General features: G+C 36.8%; 1 protein-coding gene across 3 annotated transcripts in view; it reads right to left on the bottom strand.

Moving 5' to 3' along the window:
- The window catches only part of BMPR1B (bone morphogenetic protein receptor type 1B), a 421,980-nt gene that overhangs the window by 333,324 nt on the left and 66,842 nt on the right, over positions 1–21,814 (bottom strand). The gene's annotated exons all lie outside the window — the stretch shown is intronic.

Genomic DNA, 21,814 nt, shown 5'->3' with positions numbered 1-21,814 from the left:
TGGTTTCCCCTGAAACACTATGAATGTTTCACCTAAAAATTATTGGGGGAGGGGTGGTTTATAAGCTTCCCTAGTTTTCCAAAAGGATCCATAGAACAAAAAAGGAAGAACAACTGCTCTGAGCATGAGGGAAAGGATTTTTTTTAATTAAGGCAAGAAGGATTATGTTATAATCTCCCTCCATTGTCTCAACTCTTTAGTCAAAGTTCGCTGCACACAGGAGCCCTTGCGCTCAAGGTGCAGAGGGGGACTGAAATTACGGCAACAACAGAAACTCAGAGGAAGGGAGAGAAGCAAGTCAGGGGACAATCCTCTCTGTGCTATTGGTTTTGACTGAAGAGTTAGAACAAATGGAGAGAATACAATATCTCCGAGGACAGGCAGCCGCTGTCATAAAACTCCACTGACCACCAGCCTTTCACTTTGTTTCTAGGACTGCTTTTCTCTCTACAACCCTTCCTTACTTCTTATTCCCACACCCTCCACTCCTCTCTCTAGGACAGCCCACAGAAAGTAAAAAAACAAAAATTAACTAAACAAAACTTTTAAACACACACCATTAAACCCCTCTTACTTCATCATGCCTCACCACACCTTATTATCAACCTGCAACTGTGTCCATACACCCCACCTTCCTAATTGAACAGTCTGTGTGCCTATCCGAGACCTCCTCCCCTCACTCCCCACCCCAGGGTCCCTTTCTGGACTAGGGCCCATCCCCCCTGGCTAACCTAAGGGCAGCACCACAGCAGTCCACACACACACACACACACGCGCGCGCGCGCACACACACACACACACACACACCCGGATCTTGATGGGATCACTCCTGTGCTGACTTTACATACATTTTTTAAAAAACAAACTGAAAAAAACACTTATCTTAGCCTCATTTCCTTTCCAAGTATCACTCATCTCTCAGCTTCTTTCTTCCTCAAGAGAACTGTCTATACTTGCTGCTTGCAATTCCCTCCTCCACTCTTAGCCTCTCTTGAAACCAACCCAGGCTCCCTTTCCCTCAACACCACAGGCTGCTTTTGTCAAGGTCACCCGTTGACCCTCCCTGTTGCTGAACTTTAAACAGGATTTAACTAAGATTATCAATTCCTTCTCCTTGAAATACTTTCACCACATGGCTCCCTGGATACACACAATGTCCTGATCGCCCTTACCTCACTCATCTTCCTTCACTAGTTATTCATCTCCCCAACTTCCAAACCTCAGAGTTCTCTAGGATCAGTTTTTGAACTTCTTTTCTATCTACACTCACTCTCTAAACAGTCTCACCTAGTCTAGTGGCTTTAGGCAAAACCGACATGCAAATGAAACTCCAATTTACTATCTCCAGCCACAGTCCTCCCTGAACTCCAGCCTCACATATCCATTTTCACTGACATCTCAACATGCCCAAGAATAAACCCGATTTAACCCACACCTTCGCTTCTCAGCCCCCCTTTGGCCCCATAAATGGAAACATCATCCTTTGATCTGGAAAAGTCCTCACACTTGTTCCTGACAGTTCCCTCTTATGTATCTCCCACATGCAATTTAAATGCTTTCGGTTCTTCCTGTGAAACACATTTTGTGTTTTACTTTTTCTTATCAGCTCCACTGCTGCCACCCTGGCTCACCTGGGATTGCTGCAGGAAATTTCAGCCAATGTCTCGACTGCCGTCCTTGGTCCTGACATTACTCCCATGCAGCAGCCAGAATGATCTTTTTAAAGCCAACGACAACTCATGTTACTCATTTGATTAAAACATTCCGATGACTTTCCATATCACTAAAAATACAAGCCAAGGTCCTTAACACGGCCTACAAGTCTGAACATGATCTCGTTGCCTCCTGCCTTTCTGATGCCTCTTAGTCCCCTCCCTGTGGACCATTCCACTGCAGGCGTGCTGGTCTCCTTGCTGGTCTTCAAGCAGGTCAGTCGCATTGCTGCCTAGTTACCTGCACATGTTCTTCACTCTGCCAGGACCATCTCCCCGCAACATAGAATGAAATAACTGAAATGTACCTCACTCCTAATATGAAAATCCCTGCAGTGATTAATTCTTTAAAATAACTTTTTTCCCTTTTTTTATACTTCTGTTACTGAAAAATGTCCCTGTTGGGTACTTTGGGGATTAATTATAGAGAACTGTTATATATAGCAGTTCAATGAATTTTAATTTCCCTCCTAAAATAGCTTTCATAGACTCAGTGAAAGAACGTAACTGAAACTTAGCTTCACCTTGCTTTGAATTCCTGAGTCCTAAGATTATGACGGACAGGCCAGAACGGCACTTACCAACGCTTCAACTAGATTAAACTGGATCATTTTTATGGTTACTTTTACTACAATTCATAAGACACATTTTACCTCAAGTCAAAATGATAACACTAACTTAGTATTTCTTCCTAAAGGTTTACATGTAAATGGACTAGATCTCAATGTCTTCACTTACTCCTAGTCAGAATTTTAATCAAAAATTGATTTTTGTAAAGTTTAAATATAGGATATAAATATGAGGTAGAAACTTTAGGTTGTGATTGAAACAAATGAGGGTCTAAGTTTTGAAAACAGTCTTAGAAAAATAATTTCCTGGTTATTGTCAGTCTCACCTTTTCTAACCTAACAATTTATTTTGAACTGCCTTAAAATTCAACAACCTTCTGATACTGAAATTATTAATACAAATATAACACTCCACCCAATTATTCACTCTTTAAATCCTCTACGAAATACGTCATCTGTGAAAATACTTTATAGAATTCTAATTATCAACATTCTGTGATGATTTTTTCTCCTCCTTTAGTGTTACATTCTACTTTGCTCTCTTCTTCGTTGGTGAAAGCAAGAAGTCTTGCAAAAAAGCTAAACCAGAAGAATCAGCAAAATTACTAATCTAATTCTTCTCCCTCCTTCCTCTCTGGGTTTTCCCTAAGGAAAGGGCCCCGGTAAAAATATACAGCTTCTAGGTTCTGGCCCACTATTATCCTCTCAGCCACATTCATTAATCTTATCAATTTGCACGTCTGATTAGTGAAAAACATGACTCACTGAGAATTACCCAGCAACCAATATGAAATTGATTTGGAATCCAGAGCCATTACTTCTTTTTTTTTCAGCAAGTCTTTCTTCCCTAGAGCAAAATCCTGCTCAAAATCAAATTAGACTGCCTATGTCTAGGAGTGTGCATGGAATCCAGAGAGAGAGAGACAGAGAGGATATGGGGGCGGGAGGGGGGGAGGACCTGGCCAGTTCCAGAGTCCTCTGAGGCAAGGCCGTCCACATAGTACACCCCATCCCTCCGGCCCAGAGATAGGCTCAGGTGGGGCGCTAACTTGGGTCCTCCCACACTTTCCCCAGATTCTGTAATCCTGAGCAGAGAAGGTGACCAGAGATGAGTCATCCACTTGAAGGATGTCTAGACACAGGTCAACAAGCAACTGGCTCCAATCCTAAAGCCTGGTTAACTCTTCCTTTGAGCCACTCTGAATCCTCCCAATAAATCTAAAATTGGTTTCTGTCTCCTGTAACTATAACAGAGGGGGCTGGATTAGGACGGAGGGAAGAGGCGAGAAAAAGCAAGCCACAGTGTAAGACATCTGAAAGTAAAGAGGTATTTTTACATTTAATTTTTATTCAAAGTTACAGCCCCAGCTTATCCTTCACTATTCCAACAAGACTGGAAATGCACTGTGGAACTGACAGAAGCATGAGGTGAGCATCCAAAATAAAGGAGGTGAAGGTGAACTGCATCTCAGTGAGGCTGGGAGAGAAAATTATTTAAGGCTTTTCACCCAGTCGTTGCTTACCAAAACACAAATGGAATTCATTCACCACACTTCTTTTGAAGAGCAGTTGATGTTTCCGAAAACATTATGTAAAAGTTTCTAATTTAATCTGTCACTGAATGGATAAACACATAAAATAACAACCAGAAAATAAATCTTAAAACTCAACATTCTGATTAGTTAAAATAAACCTCCCTAAAAATCCAGCATACTATGACCAACATAACAACAAGGATAAAAGAACCCAAGTTCCATTATGTTATCGGTCAAGAATGGCACCATTACCATTCATCTGAAGTTAGACACCTGAAAGGAACCTGGACAGAAGAAACACATCAAAGACCCAGTGAAGCATGACTTCAAAAGGTACAGCACAGATGTGAGCTTCTGGGAAATAGCGGCTCTGATGCCAGAGCTCAAACACAGGGTTGGCCGTTCACTTTCAAACTAGAAAAGTCTATGAACAGTATCACCACAAACTGTTTTCATAACGAACTTGCAGAGATTTACCTGGCACAGGTTCCCTTTTTATTAATAGAATAACTAGGAATCAGCACAGTGTGTAGTTAAGATCATGGACTCCAGAGTCAGGCTGCCTGGGTTCTCCAACTTGACTATTTACTGGCTATGTAAATAATGTTGGGCAAGTTATTTAATCATGCTGGAACTTGACTTCCTCAGGATTGATGTAAGTATTAGATGTGATTATGTCTTAAACATTAAAACAGTGGCTGGCACACAGTAAGTCCTACTTCTGCTTGAAAATAATTAGAAGTTTTTCTCTACTATCCAAGTCTCATACAAGATATGGGTATCACAGAAAATGGTAACTGTTTCCTAAAAACAGACAGACGTAAGTGTGTGTCTGTGTGTGTAAAATGAAAATATCATTAAATTTAAAAGGTATTGAACGGTACTGTGAGGCATTTTTATTAACAAAGATAAATCAATTTTTTTTCTTTTAGTCATTTTTCATCCTGTAATTATCTCAGAGGAAACCTGGGGTTGAGAGTTCAGTTCTAGTTTTTAAAATGTCCTGCAGCACAATTACAGCTACTAAACACATTCTCAGACTAAGTTTAATGACCCAGGGTACAAAGAATGTTTTTTAAAAAGTATCCTCAGATATTTTTTTACCATGGTTTATTAATACCCAAGAAGTGGTTAATCCCAGTGGTTACATGTAGTTGTAAATAAAAGTGAATTGCAGAAAACACCGTTAACATGGACAATACTTTATAAAAATCATGGCTCAAAATTTATCTAGGATATAGTATTTAATAAGCCTTTCAGTTTTCTCTTTATTTTGTATATCAAATATTTGTTTGTATTACAGAGTCCATTACGTTAAGATTATACAAGACTTGTTCACAAATACCTACTGATACACCAAGGGATGTCTGGAGTCACAGGTTAAATGACAGCTTTGGATCATTCATTTTACTCAAAGATTTTGAAAGAATTTTGATATATACAAAAGTGTATTACAGGATATAATGTAAAATTATAATTAATATTTAATTTTAAAAAGGATACATTGAAATAAAAATCTGTGCTTCAGGCTACTTGCCCAAGAGCCCCAGGATGTGTGCTCACCCTCCCTTCCCATTGGTACTACGGGAACTTGGTTGTATCACCAATCTGTTTTCCCACTTCCCAATAAGGCCCAGTTTCCATTGAGGATATGTAATCCCAGGGAACCTAACTCCATTCCCAGCCCCAGGAACAGAGTTTGCAATCTAGCTAGAGTCTAATCAGAGTGAGTACAGTATTCTCAATAGAATTTCTGAAGTCAATGTTCTTGGCTGTTACATCTGGACAGAATGGCATGAATATGTGAGATAATGAGGACATCCTGCCTAGCGATGCACAAACTTGTGGAGCAGGACAGAGTCCAGAGTATCTCAAAACAGAGCTGGATCCCAATAACACCCTGAGCCTCTGGATCAAACCTTGCCTGAAGTCTGATGTCCCTGAACTTTTTGATTTTGTAAACCAGTACATTTCTTTCATTGTTTAAGAGAATTTGAGATGCATTTTCTGTAACATGTAATAGTTTTGTGAAAAAGCTGAAAAAACATTGACTTAAAGACAAAGACTGTAATATCCATTGATATCTTCTATCACAAAAGTCAGTGTCTCTTTCTCTCCCTACATTCTAGTTTTCCTCCTCTCCCTCACTACTCCCATGCGCTAGACATCAAGAATTCCTATTGATCTGTGTCCATTCCTTCCTTTATAAATTAGCTTAAAACTTCCAAGACCTTATCTGTGGCAGAGCCATTCCTGTATCACCCTACCAAAATTTGGGCAAAGCTGCATTGGTTTCTTTCATGACATTTCTTGCGATCTATATTCTATGGCCCTCAGAATCCTAGGCCATTTTTCCAGTGTGAAGAATTAATGTTATTATAAGGGGGAAAATGAACACAGAAAATAGAGTTCTTCATTTATGAACAATCTGGATTTTCTTAAATTTTCATTTTTCTTCCTGAAAGGCTATACTTGAAAATGCATTTTAAATTTTTCCTAGACTTTCAAAACCTCCAAAGAGACACAAATCTTTATCTTCCCTTCTCCTCCTAGTTTCAGAGGAAAAGTTCTCTGTTCTACCAATCAAGACGAATCTCTCCAAACAGACTTCCCCAACTGGTCTCATATTTTGAATTATTTCATTCTTCCTATCCTTCCTTATAGCTTAAAGTATGTTTAAGTCTCTTCTTTCACAAATTAAAAAAAAAAAAATTCCACACCACATACCCCGACTCTCATCCAATTTTTCTGCCTGGATAAAATAAACTAACTGTACCTGTTTATTTTTCACTTTTGGTAATGTGTTACTAAAATTTAAAGTTATATACGTGGCTCACATTGTATTTCTGCTGCACAGCACTGTCCCAGATGCAACGAGTTTCAACACTTAACTGTGTCTTCTCTTCCCTTTGGCCACTCTACACCCCATTCAATCCTTCAGACAGGACTGTGTGTGTAACTCCCTATTTATGTAATGCTGCTTCCTCCTCTTTCAAGATGTGGTTCAGGTGCCATCTCATCCACAAAAGCCTTTTCCCACCTGCCTTCCTTTCCTTCCCTGGTGGAATTGTCTTCCTCCTCTGTGACCCACGGTATAATTCACTGATTTCTATCACAGACCCATGAAATTTGACTGCAGATAAGCCCTTAAATTACGCAGTTTTTAAGGCAGTAATTTTTTTTCATTCAAGCATGTTAAAAAGCAGTATCTTCTTTTAAACAAGTTTTTTATATTTAAGACAGAAAAAGAAAAAACAACTATTCACAAAAGGTCTTGCTCAATAATAGGCTTATCCAGAAAAGAGAAATTTCGATCTAAGGTATTTAGATATCCTCTGGCCTTTTGCCGATCTTTCTGAATTTGGGAGTCCCGTAAAAACATGACTCCACGTCTATGTGTTATCTGACTTAGGGTTTTGAGATGCCAAGAATATTCATAATAATCTAACATTTACACCACACTTAAAATCCAATCATAGTAAATAAGTATTCTCACTTTTTTCAGACAGAAAAAGATAAGCAAAACGCAGTACTATTTATAAATATTACCTTTCAGATATCAGTTTCTGGCATGCCTAAAACTCTTTTCATCAAATATAAAAATCTGAGCATAAAAATGCTTCTCTAATGCTTCTCTAACTGAGAATAATTCTCAATTTTACTTTGAAGTGAGTAGTAAATCAGTCCCTATACTTCTATTTGGAAAAAAAATAATTAAAATATACACGTGCTAATTATCAGTTGCCCATATCAGGAAGAAAAAATTCTGTGAGTTAGAACTTTTTTCAATTCAGGAAAATTACATTTTTGTTCTTTAAGAACAGACTCAGGTAATATAGTATGGTAGTTAAGAGGGTGGGTTTGGGGGTCAGGCTACCTGAGTACGATTTAACTTTGAGATTCTGGGCAAGTTACTTAACTTCTCGGGTTTTTTTTTTTTTTTTTAAGGATCAAAGTTTATGAGGACAAATTAAAGGTTTTAAAAAGAGTGTCACCGAGTAAATGGCAAAAAAAAAATGTCACCCATGTTCCTGAATCAAAATGAATCATAAATCAAGTGAAAATACAAACTGAGTAAATATTTCCATCACAAAGAACTATTTTTCTCTAATATAGAAAAAGCTCCTAAAAATAAACAAAAACAAAGACCGACAATGTATGAAAACTAATCAATATGATATGAAAACATTTTACAAAAATTCAAATGTAAGTGGTTTTTAAGTATATGAAAAGATGCTTAACATCTCTCAGAAGAAAAATGCAAAGTAAAACCATCAAAAAGATAGTATTTTTTCTTTGAAAATTTTAAGAGTTTGATAAAATATTCACTGGTAGCAGAAACTCTCACGTTGTGGGTAGGCATGGAAATGGGTACAAATTGTGTGGTGTACAGCTCTCTCTGCTCTAGAAAATGCTCCTGCAGTTACACGCACACATGTACATAAATAACAAATGACTGGAAAAACCAAACACATGATATTATATCCACAAGCTACATTTAAAATAATTGTATGAGGCATTTAAAGGAATGACGCAGTTCTGTGTGTATTAATACGGAATGACTGACAGCATATATTAAGTAAAAGCAAGATACAGAGCAGTATGTGTAGCTACTCTAATTTGTATTTAAAAGCAAGAGACAGACATATTCTATATATTTTATATATGCTATATACACTGTTCTGTACCATGTACACATGCATATGTATGTATACATGTATACAAACATGTACACACACACTCTCTGGAAGGATAACAAGAATCTCGTCACAGGAATTCTCTCTGGGGAGGACTTCTGAATGGATGGACCAGTAGGAGGAAGCTTACTTTTGTAGCTTTTGAGTTTTGTACCATGCACCTAAAAGAAACCTATTCACCAAGTAAATTAAATCATTTATTTTTTAAGAAACAGTTCCTAAGCACTTTCTACTCTGATGCACCAAGGCCTCAACAAAGCGTGGGTCCATGCTGAAGGAACACATGTAAGTGAGTTATTATTACAACAACGCCCTTCCATTTTTCCAGCAGTTATCTCCTTTAAGTGGCTCACTAGGGAAGATTTCTAAAGTCAGATTAGAACACATACCAAGACACATTACTAAAATCCACTTCATCTGCAGTTATTTTCATCATTACCCAATTAACTACCATCAACAGGAAACACAATGGCTTTTTAAGTGGCTGGTAATCTCACATTTTAATAAAAAATAGCATGGTCTTAGGGGATAGAATCTTTAGATAGTAGAGTTTTACAAAACTTATACTTAATATTCTCAATATAAACTGGCATCTAAAAATATATAATTGCATCTTTCTGCCCATATGTGTTTAACACCAAAGAGATTATTGCTATGATAATATAAAATATTTTGCCAACTGATATAATTTATTGCAATTCTGAAAACTGGTTAACCTTCCTAGAAGAATATTCCATTTTTAAAAGGCATTTCTTTAAGAAAACAACTTCAATGTTAGCATGCACAGGGAATGACTTTGTAGTTGAAGTTCCTGTGTGAACACTGCTGACAAAAAGTGAACAAATCATGTCTTCTATTCAAACACTGCTGTAAAGATAACACTTGCTGTTCTACAGAAAATTAAAACACCTACAGAAAACTCTTCATGATTGTCAACATAACCAAAGGTGACTCAGACAAACTAAAAATCTATATGTCTTCCCAAATGGGCCTAGAGACTGCACAAGAAAATGGTTGTCAAATGGATAAGGCCTCATTCGGGTGAAGAGAAGGACCATTACCTACCTTTGAAGGATATTTTCAAAGAAAAACAGAAAAACTGAATAGATTCCTCTGAGATTTTAATGTCAGCCTCTTTCTTAAGAACTGTTGGATTCAACCAGGGGAAAAATTAGTCCCTTTCATTATCAAAATATCTGAAGTAGGCACTGCCACTTCCCTTTCAGAGTAAGGTATGGACAAGCAGCTAACATGTGTTTCGGTGATGCTGAACTTTCTGTACTAAATAATCAGTGATCCAGAAAGTGGAAAACACGCCCATTCTGGTGAACCATTTTATTGGTTCTGGTTCATAAGGTTCTGAACTATAGAATTTCATTTCCTACGTCAAACCTTAATCTCCCAGTCAAACAGGAGTTTAATGTCTTTGAACAGGTTTAGTTTTGATCGTTTTTCACTGCCTATGTCTAAGTTGTACAAGGCTTCAGAGATACACACAGAAATTTTAAAGAGTTTCAGAGGGGGAAGAAAAAGTCTCCATTAACTTTTCAAACCAAAGAGGAGGTAGAGATGGGAAAAAAAGATGTTTTTCAAGTGTGCAAAGGTAGAGGAAGGCGAGAAAAAGAAAAGGGGAACAGCTAAGAGTAGAAAAGATAGTAGGAAAAAAAGGATAGGAGAAAAGGAAGATATGCAGATAATGAATTCAACCTAATGGAACTACTCTGTCCCGCAAACAAATCTGTACTTAATAAAGCTCGTGCTGGAGCCTTCGGGTCCAACTTACTCTGATTCCCAATGACTTCTTGCAGGCAACTGCCTCAGGGTAATCACCTGCACATGCACACCAGGGACACAACTGCACCTCCTGCAGGCCCACAGCAGCCTAGGAAAACTGTTGAAGCTGCTTATGTTTAAAGCCCCAGGTATACTGGAAAGTGACTGGCAATGTTCATACTATTATTAGCATACTTCAAGAACAAATACTTCTACTCTGTTTCACACAATTTGCAAAAGTCAAAAAGATTTTTTCCATTTAATCAACAAGATCAAACATATTTACTCTGTATTGGTAGTTCTCAAATACATCTGCATACAGTGAAGCAATTATCTTCTCAAGCATCAAGAACAATGAAAAATGTCTCATTCTCGTGTTATCTGGTACCTGTGTTTTTAGTACCCAAATATGCATAATACCCAAGTGCATTTGGGGCAACTCATTCATTCATAATTTACTCACTCCCTCTCACATATACACATTCAAATATTTTATTTTGTGTCCAGTATGTGCTAAGAACAGTTCTGGGTCCATAATATGCTATGGAATAAAGAGGCAACAAATAACCTAATTGTATTATTATCAACTGTTAAAATTCTATATGAACACAGCTAGAAACAGGGAGCAGAATCTCATTTGGGGGTATGGAAGGCTGGTGGGGGAATAACAGGAAAGGTTAGGCTAAGAATGTATTTTTTGAGCTCAAATCTTAAACAGGAGAAAAAAAAATCAGTTGGCCAAGGAAAGATGAGGAAAAGAGAATTTCAGGAGAGACAATAACAAACAGTTACAAAATCCCCCAAAGATGGAAAGTAGCTTGGACGTTCAGGGGGAAAAAAAGGTACAGAGAAGGAATAATGGCCAGAAAATGGGGCTGTTTTATGGGCTTTGCTAAGAACAGAATCTTCTTTACCCTAATAATGAAGGATTATTAAAGGTTAATGAAACATGATAATTACTAACATTTACTGATCATTGACTATGTGCCAGGATCTAGTCTAAGCACTTTATATTAACTTTTTAAGTTCTCATTACAACTCTGTGAAGCAGGTACTGTTTGTACCTACATTTTAAGGATAAGGAAGCTCTAATGCACAGAAAAGTTAAATCATGTGCTCTATGTAAATGCAGACTGGGGATGTGACCTATGCAGTATGACTTTTATACTCCCTTTCTACATGAGACTGACCTGATCAAACAAGTCATCCGCTGCGTTAATGTACAAATAAACCTTCCTCTACCAACCCATAGGGACTTTAGTTATCTGGAGTAGTAACAGTGTCCGGAGTAGATAATCATTTACCTCCAATAGTAAATCCAAAAAAATTAATACATATAAAATCAGCAACATCATTAACAGCTCCCTCTACTATTTCAGACATTATGGCAGTATTTAGAGGTAAATTTTCCGAAAGGTAACCATACTAGTAACAGTACCTGGAAGAGTTTTTAAAAGGGGAGGGAGGAGGAATCGAAAATTATAAACTACACAGAATAAAATCCTACCTATAGTGCTGATATAACTAACAGCTAATAAAAACTAGTGACTCAAAAAATACATTAAACACTGGAATTTTAAAATTAACACTAGCTTTGCTGACACAGTATGAATAGCCTACTCATTTAAAGAGATAAAATTATATTCATAAAAACAAAATACACTAAAGCACACAAAAGTAAACATAGGTAGAATTCTATAATCACACATGGTGTTTACACATTAACATTCCTGAAGAAGGTTTTAAGTCATAAATACTTTTAATATTACTTTTCCTAAATTTTGGGATTTTTCCCTTTTGAAGGTATCCAAATAATTTATTATATTATTTATTACTTACATGGTTATTTAATGTAAATATTCTTTCTTATGACAGCCTAAATACATTACTCATCAGAACAAGCTTGGATAACTCCATCATTAAATGTTTTTTATTAAGTTTCATTTCCAAATCTTTTTTAAAATTCAGGATGATACGGTCTTTGTTTTATCCTACAACAATCTACAAAAGACGGATGCATTGAATTTTATCCTACATGACCAAACTGCTCACTAATCAGAGATGCCCCCACACTAAGTACTGTTTCTCCTTCCCAAATTAGAAATGAGTTAGAATATTCCTACACTATTTTTCAAGTTATCACTGTGCAATTTAATAAACTGCTTCTATCATATCACAATATTTTATTTACCATTTCCTCTGAGAAATGGTAAATAATCCCTAATGCTGAAGGCCTAGGTTATGTGCCCTTCCTTTTGGCCTGGCATCTTGGACTTCCTTACCAGACAGAGCACTTCACTCCTTTGGCAAGGTCTGTCTCCTTGCCTCTGCCTTCCCATAACTACAAGCTCTGTGATGATCACACTGTGTTTCCCAGCGTATGTCCAAGACTTAGCACAGTGCCTACCAAGCTGTTACTAAGCAGCCAATAAGTAATTGTTGAAAGAACTTCCCACGAGCAGTATCATAAGAAAACTGGGATTCCAAATTGTTGGAATAAATTAAGAGAGTCAGGAAGCTTAAAAAAAAAAAAAGGATAAAAGCATACCCCTTTACAGAAGTTTAAATCCTGAGGAATTCTACTCTAATCCAAGATGGGCAAGTACGCATGTTTTCAATTTACAAAAGGATAAATCTGAAGTAGTCAGGGTGTGGTATTATAAAGTCAGATTTATAATCTAAAACTAATCCAACTCCATTTTCGCTAAATCCTGAATCATAAACTTTCAACGCCTTTTTCATTCTACCACACCTATTCTACTTGGCAAGAATGCATTTTTTTTCTTTGATGATTTCATACACACACCTACATGAAAACTTGAAACCTAAATATTACTGCTCAGAATAGAATGATGGCTTTCTTTCAGAAGCATATGTATTTTAAGTTCATTAGATCTTTATTTTCCAAACTACCTTCCTGGAACCCAGGGCAATGGTTCTCACATACATCAGAATCACCTGGAGGGCTTGTCAAAACAGACACCTGGGCCCTACCTTCAGAGATTCTGATTCAGGAGGCCTGGGGTGGGGTCCAAGTGATGGTGATGCTGCTGGTCCTGGGACTACATTTCGAGGACTAATGCTGTGTTGTTAATAGATGGTAACAGCTGAGAGGAAAATATCCATTCTCAAATACTGTTAGAAAATGCTATGAATTTTGTCTGCCCTCATAAAATTTCACTACACACATTTGCATATTAAAAGCTCTGAAAAGTTCTGCAGTAAACTAACAGTTTTAATTGTTTATCAAACAAAATTATTTAACCCTAGAGTCAAAGAGCAATCAACGTCTTATCATGATCTGTAGCATACACTTTGGAGATGCTCAACATTGCTAATTATTAGAGAAATGCAAATCAAAACTACAATGAGGTATCACTTCACACCGGTCAGAATAGCCATAATTAAGGAGTCTACAAATAACAATGTTGGAGAGGGTGTGGAGAAAAGGGAGCCCTCCTGCACTGCTGGTGGGAATGTAAGTTGATACAGCCACTATGGAGAACACTATGGAGGTTCCTTAAAAAACTAAAATTAGACCTACCATATCATCCTGCAATCCCACTCCTGGTCATATATCTGGACAAAAATGTAATTCAAAAAGATACATGCACCCCTATGTTCAGAGCACCACTACTGACAACAGCCAAGACATGGAAACAACCTAAATGTCCATCGACAGAGGAATGGATAAAGAAGATGTGGTCCATATATACAATGCAGTTATTACTCAGCCATAAAAAAAGAATGAAATAATGCCATTTGCAGCAACATGGATGCAACTAGAGATTAACATACTAAGTGAAGTAAGTCAGAAAGAGAAAGATAAATACCATATATCACTTACATGTGGAATCTAAAATATGACACAAATGAACTTTTATGAAACAGAAACAGACTGACAGACATAGAGAAGAGACTTGTGGTTGCCAAGGGGGAGAGGGGAAGGTGGAAGCGGAATAGAGTGGGAATTTGGGTTTAGCAGACGCAAACTATTATATATAGAATGGATAAACAACAAGGTCCTACTGTATAGCACAGGGAGCTATACTCAATATTCTATGATAAATCATAATGAAAAAAATATTAAAAAGTATATATGTATAACTGAATCACTTTGCTGTACAGCAGAAATTAACACAACATTGGAAGTCAATTGTATTTCAATAAAAGTTAAAAATAAAGAAAAATAAAAAAGAATACACTTTGGAAAAATCTATATTTGACACTGGAACTATTTCCTTAAATGCATTTTAGCAGAACATTAATTCCATCTTTGGAAATAATCGAACTTCTTACCATGTACGATTCCTGTCCAAATAAAATAGCTTCTCATCCAATCGTGTATGACATTTCCTGCAGTGCTAACTTCGGTAGCTCTTGGTGTGAGGTAAATATCAAAATCCCACAATGCTTCAATCATTAAAGCAATTTATTAGAAGTTATGCATAATTTAACATCATTTTGAATTTGAATTACTGAAATCCACTTGGTGTGTTCACATTTACTAATAAATCACTTGAGCAATGTTATAAAAGACCTTAAACATGTTCAGATAGAAATGTTTTCTCATATATGATCTTATCTGGCGTTTACAAACACCTTGCGTGAAGCTGATATGGCAGGCATTTCTCTCTCTGTGTTACCATGAGTTAGTTCGTTGAGAAAAGGAGCAGCAAAATGAGTCACCAACTCATGGAACTAAGTGATGAAATGTCTTTTGACTCACGTTCCAGTCATCTTTCCATTACACTGTACTGTCTCAGTGGTAACTTGTATATTCATCCTGTTCATTTTATCTAGGAAGTCTTTTTCCTTTTAATCACAAAAATTGCATGTGAAAATACATATTTAAAATCTTCCATATTATGGTACATACAGATACATTCAAATACTGCTAAGCAGCTAAGCACTGCTGGCTGCCATAAGAATAGCAAAAATGAATTACTAGGGGAATAAAAAGAAAAAAGCTAATTCTGAATGAAGGCATCAGTTAACAGTTAATAGGATTTAAAGAATGTGAGCTCCATGAGGCAAAGATTTTTGTCTGTTCTGGTGCCTAACCCAGCGCCTGGCACACTGTTGGTATTCCACATATATTTGTTGAATTTGTGAATGAATGACTGAGAGGCAGTAATTTGAAAGCAGCACAGACACATAAATAATGTTTAAGAGATTTTTCTCCTTTATATAAACTTTGCTTTAAAAGGACAATTTATATTTCCAAAGGGCAGTAAGGATCTCAGATAACGCAATCATACTGTCTAATGTTAAGGACAGAGGATCTACCCCTGAAAGCTCTTACCCTACAAAAGGAGGTGCTCTTGCTGCTCAAGCCTCAAACAATTCAACCAGAGAAACACAGCAGGGGATTCGGAATGGGGTACAGGGAACACTTATCAAATAGAATGCCATTTTAGAACAGTGTTCATTTAAGGAGCCACATTATATATCATATAAAGAAAAAATGTTTCCTTAAAAAAAAAAAACAGATTTTTTTTTTAGAATTCAGTATTTTGGGCTTCTTTTCATATCAATTTTGAAAGTAGTAACACGCTGCATTTTTAACCACATAAATTATATTCATTAAAGAATTTACATCTGTTTGGCAAGTCATACCAAAGGTATTGTATTTTAACTCCTACATTTTATGGGCAAAATTGTTTCTCTTGGAAATGTAAGATTTTTCACCGAAATCTCTAATACTAATATAAAACTATGCATTTCACTTTCAACAATTTAATATTTAAGTATATATTTACCTTTCCTTGTGGGTAGGCAGAATAAAATTTTCCCTAAATTACTAATAACAGAGACTTCTGACAGGAGGCAGGGTAGCAATTATGCATCTGTTTCCATTTTTATTATTGTACAGAATTTTCCAGATGTTCCTCCTTCACTGGTATTCCCCAAAGAATACATTTACTAGGTTCCCTTTACAAACACCTTACTAATGGTAACGTTAATTGAACAGAAAAAAAATTTTTTTAATAGGAATCTCAATGATTCCATATTTTTTATATTACAAGAAAATCCAAAATCCACAGGAACAACCTCCCCTATGAAAATGGGTTAAATAAATGAGAGTGAGGACACAGCAGAAGAGCACAGTGGAAAAGAGAACAAAGTGAGCAGGAAGTAAATCTGGAAGCAGTCTGGCCCCTAGTGAGCTTTTATCCACATTAACAGAAGACCCCAGTGTTGCAGGTGTGCAAATGACCACACCTGACAGAAGAGTTAACATCTGCAATATCCCTTCAACCCTTATGTAACCTTAACATTCTTAACAAGCTATAAACTACCCGCAACAGACTGCAGCTGAACGTCTCAAGTGAGATTTCTAGCAATGTTTCATTTTTGTTTCACAATGTACGTTCAAATATCTAAGTTCTACACTCTGCACCACTCTGTCAATTCATTTATCTCTTCACTGGCTATTATCAAAGAAAATATGATTTCATATCCTTCTCATTAAGTTCAAAAGTTTAAACATTTTTCCACAAATACAAATAAGCTTTTAGATCCTTTCCCAGTAACCAATGGCATGGTTGGAAAAAAGTAGCATCCTTGATTGCAAAAGCATAGAATTAAAAGGGAAATGTTATCATATGCCTGGCTTTAAGGTTTAGAAAACCAGGGAAAAAATGCCCTTTGTTAGTAGCATTTAATTCTTTATAAATGTAATGTGTATTATGAGATTTGATTTTATTTTCTCATAAAACTCTTATCATTGATGTTCAATGAAATCCATTTTATTTCCATATCCCACAAAGCACTTTGAGATTTGTACATAGGCAGTATATATTTATCTATCATAGTCGCCACTCTGATTTACTCACCAGCATCTATTAACACAAATGATTAAGTCTAAGCCAGTCATTATCATCCAACAGCCTAATCTTATACCGAAAGCAACTACAGAGAAAACAAACAAAACCCAGAGTTAGAAGAAAAGAAGTCATAAAGATCAGAGAAGAAATATGAGAGAGACTAAAAAAACCAATGGAAAATAGCAATAAAACTAAAAGCTGGTTCTTTAAAAAGATGAACAAAATTGATAAACCTTTAGCCAGACTCATCAAGAAAAAAAAGGGAGAGGGCCCAAATCAATAAAATCAGAAATGAGAAAGGAGAAGTTACAACTGACACCACAGAAATACAAAGGATCACAAGAGACTACTAAGAGCAACTATATGCCCATAAAATGGACAACCTAGAAGAAATGGAAAAATTCTTAGAAAGGTACAATCTCTCAAGACTGAACCAGGAAGAAATAAAAAATATGAACAGACCAATCACAAGCACTGAAATTGAATCAGTAACTTTAAGACTCCCAACAAACAAAAGTCCAGGACCAGATGGCTTCACAGGTGAATTCTATCAAACATTTAGAGAAGTTAACACCTATCCTTCTCAAACTACTGCAAAAAATTTCAGAGAAAGGAACACTTCCAACTTCATTCTATGAGGCCACTATCACCCAGATTCCAAAACCAGACCAAGATGTTACAAAAGAAGAAAATTACAGGCCAATATTACTGATGAACATAGATGCAAAAATCCTCAACAAAATACTAGCAAACTGACTCCAACAATACATTAAAAGGATCACACACCATAATCAAGTGGGATTTATCCCAGGGATGCAAGGATTTTTCAATACCTGCAAATAAATCAATGTGATATACCACAGTAACAAACTGAATAATAAAACCATATGGGCATCTCACTAGATGCAAGAAAAGCTTTTGATAAAATTCAACATTCATTTATGATATAAAAAAAAAAACTCGCCAGAAAGTGGGCATAGAGGGAACATACCTGAACATAATAAAGGTCATAGATGACAAACTCACAGCTAACATCATACTCAACAGCAAAAAGCTGAAAGCATTCCCTCTAAGATCAGGAACAAGACAAGGATGCCCACTCTTGTCATTTTATTCAACATAGTTTTGGAAGCCCTAGACACAGCAGTCAGAGAAGAAAAAGAAATAAAGGGAATCCAAGTTGGAAGAAAAGAGATAAAACTGACACTGTTTACAGGTAACTACACATAAAAAATCCTAAAAATGCTACCAAAAAACTAGAGCTGATCTATCAATTCAGTAAAGCTGCAAGATACAAAATTAACATACAGAAATCTGCTGTATTTCTAAACACTAACAATGAAATATTAGAAAGAGAGATTAAGGAAACAACCCCACTTACCACTGCATCAAGAAAAATAAAATACTTAGGAATAAACCTATCTAAGGAAACAAAACACCTGTACTCCAAAAACTTTAAGACACTCATGAAGGAAATGAAAGATGACACACAATGGAAAGGCATACCATGTTCTTGGACTGGACAAACCAATACTGTTAAAATGACCATAATACCCAAGGCAATCTACAAATGCAATGCAATCACTATCAAATTACCAATGGCATTTTTCACAGAACTAGAACAAAAAAAATTTTAATTTGTATGGAAAACAAAAGACCCCAAAGAGCCAAAACATCTTGAGAAAGAAGAACAGAGCTGGAGGAATCACACTCCCTGGCTTCAGACTATACTACAAAACTATAGTAATCAAAACAGTATGGTACTAGCACAAAAGTAAACACACAGATCAATGGAACAGGATAGAAAGCCCAGAAATAAACCCACACACCTATGATCAACTAATCTATGACAAAGGAGGCAAGAATATACAATGGAGAAAAGACAGTCTCTTCAGTAAGTGGTGCCGGGAAAACTGGACAGCTACATGTAGAACAATGAAATTAGAACATTCTCTAACACCATATACAAAAATAAACTCAAAATGGATTAAAGGCCTAAATGTAAGACCAGACACTATAAAACTCCTAGAGGAAAACAGACAGAATACTCTTTGACATAAATTGCAGCAATATTTTCTTGGATCCATCTCCTAGAGTAATGGAAACAAGAACAAATGGGACCTAATTAAACTTAAAAGTTTTTACACAGCAAAGGAAACCATAAGCAAAACAAAAAGACAACCTATGGAATGGGTGAAAATATTTGTAAATGATGTGACCAATAAGGGATTAATTTACAAAATATATAAAGAGCCCATACAGCTTGATGTCAAAAAAACAAGCCAATCAAAAATAGGGCAGAAGACCTATATAGACATTTCTCCAAAGAAGACACACAGATGGCTAACAGGCACATGAAAAGATGCTCAATATTGCTAATTATTAGAGAAATGCAACTCAAAACTACAATGAAGTATCACCTCACAACAGTCAGAAGGGCCATCATTAAAAAGTCTACAAATAATAAATGCTAGAGAGGGTGTGGAGAAAAAAGAAACCTCCTACAGTTTTGGTGGGAATTTAAACTGGTGCAGTCACTATGGAGAACAGTGTGGAGGTTCCTTAAAAAACTAAGAATAGAGTTACCGTATAACCCAGCAATCCCACTCCTGGGCATCTATCTGGAGAAAATGCTAATTTGAAAAGATACATACACCCCAATGTTCATAGCAGCACTATTTACAATAGCCACGACATGGAAGCAACCCAAATGTCCATCCACTGACACTGACAGATGAATGGATAAAGAAGTTATGGTGTGTGTGTGTGTATGTGTACACACACACACACACATGAATATTACTCAGCCATTAAAAAAGAATGAAATGATGCCATTTGCAGCAACATGGATGGACCTAGAGATCATCATATTAAGTGAAGTAAGTCAGAGAAAGACAAATATCATATATCACTCATATGTGGGATCTTAAACAAAGATACAAATGAATTTATGTACAAAACAAAAATAGACTCACAGACATAGAAAACAAACTTATGGCTACCAAAGGGAGAAGGGGGAGGGATAAATTAGGAGTCTGGGATTAACAGATACACACTACTATACATAAAACAGATAAACAGCAAGGGCCTACTGTATAGCACAGGGAATTTATTTGTTTGCTTTTGTTTTTGTTTTTTTTGCGGTACACAGGCCTCTCACTTTTGTGGCCTCTCCCATTGCAGAGCACAGGCTCCGGACGCACAGGCTCAGCAGCCATGGCTCACAGGCCCAGCCGCTCCGCGGCATGTGGGATCTTCCCGGACCGGAGCACAAACCCGTGTCCCCTGCATCGGCAGGCGGACTCTCAACCACTGCGCCACCAGGGAAGCCCTAGCACAGGGAATTTAAATTCAATATCTTGTAATAACTTATAGTGGAAAAGAATCTGAAAAACAATATAGATATGTGTATAACTGTCACTTTTCTGTACACCTGAAACTAACACATTGTTAGCCAATTATACTTCAATTCAAATAAACTTAACTGATTAGTCCAAATATCAGGCAGATGCACTACACTGGTGTGGGCATATTGGGGGGTTAATTATGCAGTGGTTAAAGTTTGGAAGCTTCACAGGTGATTAAGATATCTCCTCTGTTCACATGTTCAGGATCCGCCAAAGAAATTCGACATATTATCTGGTGATTGTTTGTTCTAAGTGCTACTAAAGAGTTGTGTACCAGCAAAAAAAGGGAGTACCTCATTAACTGGGGAGTCCATGGAGAAGGAAGATGATATGATAAGGAAGGTTTCCTTAGCTCCCTCCTGAATAGATGCATGGGAAAGTGTCAGCAATGATCAGGCTAATTAAAATTATGTACTAAGTTAATGCATCAAAATCCAAACAAAAATGGTTTAAACTGTTAAGCACTTGAATCAGGAGCTCAATTATACATTTGATTTTACTTCACCATAATTCTGAAATAAATTTAAATACCAAATGAGACTCTGAACTCCAAAAACGAAAGGGACAGTAAGATAAACTATTCAATCTGTAGACTGCTCAGATAAGCACATCTAACCTTTTCTCTACTCCCTATCTCAGGCAGAATGTAGCACTGGGAAATAAATGTAGAGTCAGTACTCTGCCCTATAGAAAAGTTAGACTGAGTATGCAGCAAAGGGCTCCCAGTATGTCATCTCAGGTCTTTTTATTTTTTTTTTTTTCATAAACTATGACAACTCCCTTCTCCTCTGCTAGTTGTCTCTAAAATCACTTTCCAGCCACTGGTTCCCCAAAGTGTGGGCAGAGCTCCCCAAAGCAAAGATCTAAGAAAATAGCTTTGCTCCCAACTTTTTCCTGTAGCTCAGGCATATCCACCATGGAACCTGGCAGCCGGTCAGGAGAGAAGCATACGAGAGAAGGGAACCACGCTAATTTTCCGTAAGTCACTTCTCCCAACAACACGTCAACAGCAAAGGACCCAACCCCTTTGCCCACTTCACTCTAGTTTTAACCAAAATTTTGAAAAGTAGCTTTATCTCAGGATTCTTTAACACCTTAAGCTGCTCTTCCATGAGGTAACTTTAAGATGTGAGCTGAGAAAGGGCACCACAACCTCAGTAAAGAAATGATTTCAAAATATTTTGACTAAGCATTTCAAGGAGTCTCCAGTAAGAAAGCTTGCAGTATGGCACAGCGGTTGCCAGTGGAAATGTTTGCCAAATGTTGATACCAAAAATTAACTTGAAGACAT

The sequence above is a fragment of the Orcinus orca genome, chromosome 4 (assembly GCF_937001465.1).
Source record: "Orcinus orca chromosome 4, mOrcOrc1.1, whole genome shotgun sequence".
NCBI classification, from domain to species: Eukaryota; Metazoa; Chordata; class Mammalia; order Artiodactyla; family Delphinidae; genus Orcinus; species Orcinus orca.
This window is presented reverse-complemented; position numbering and strand designations above follow the sequence as displayed.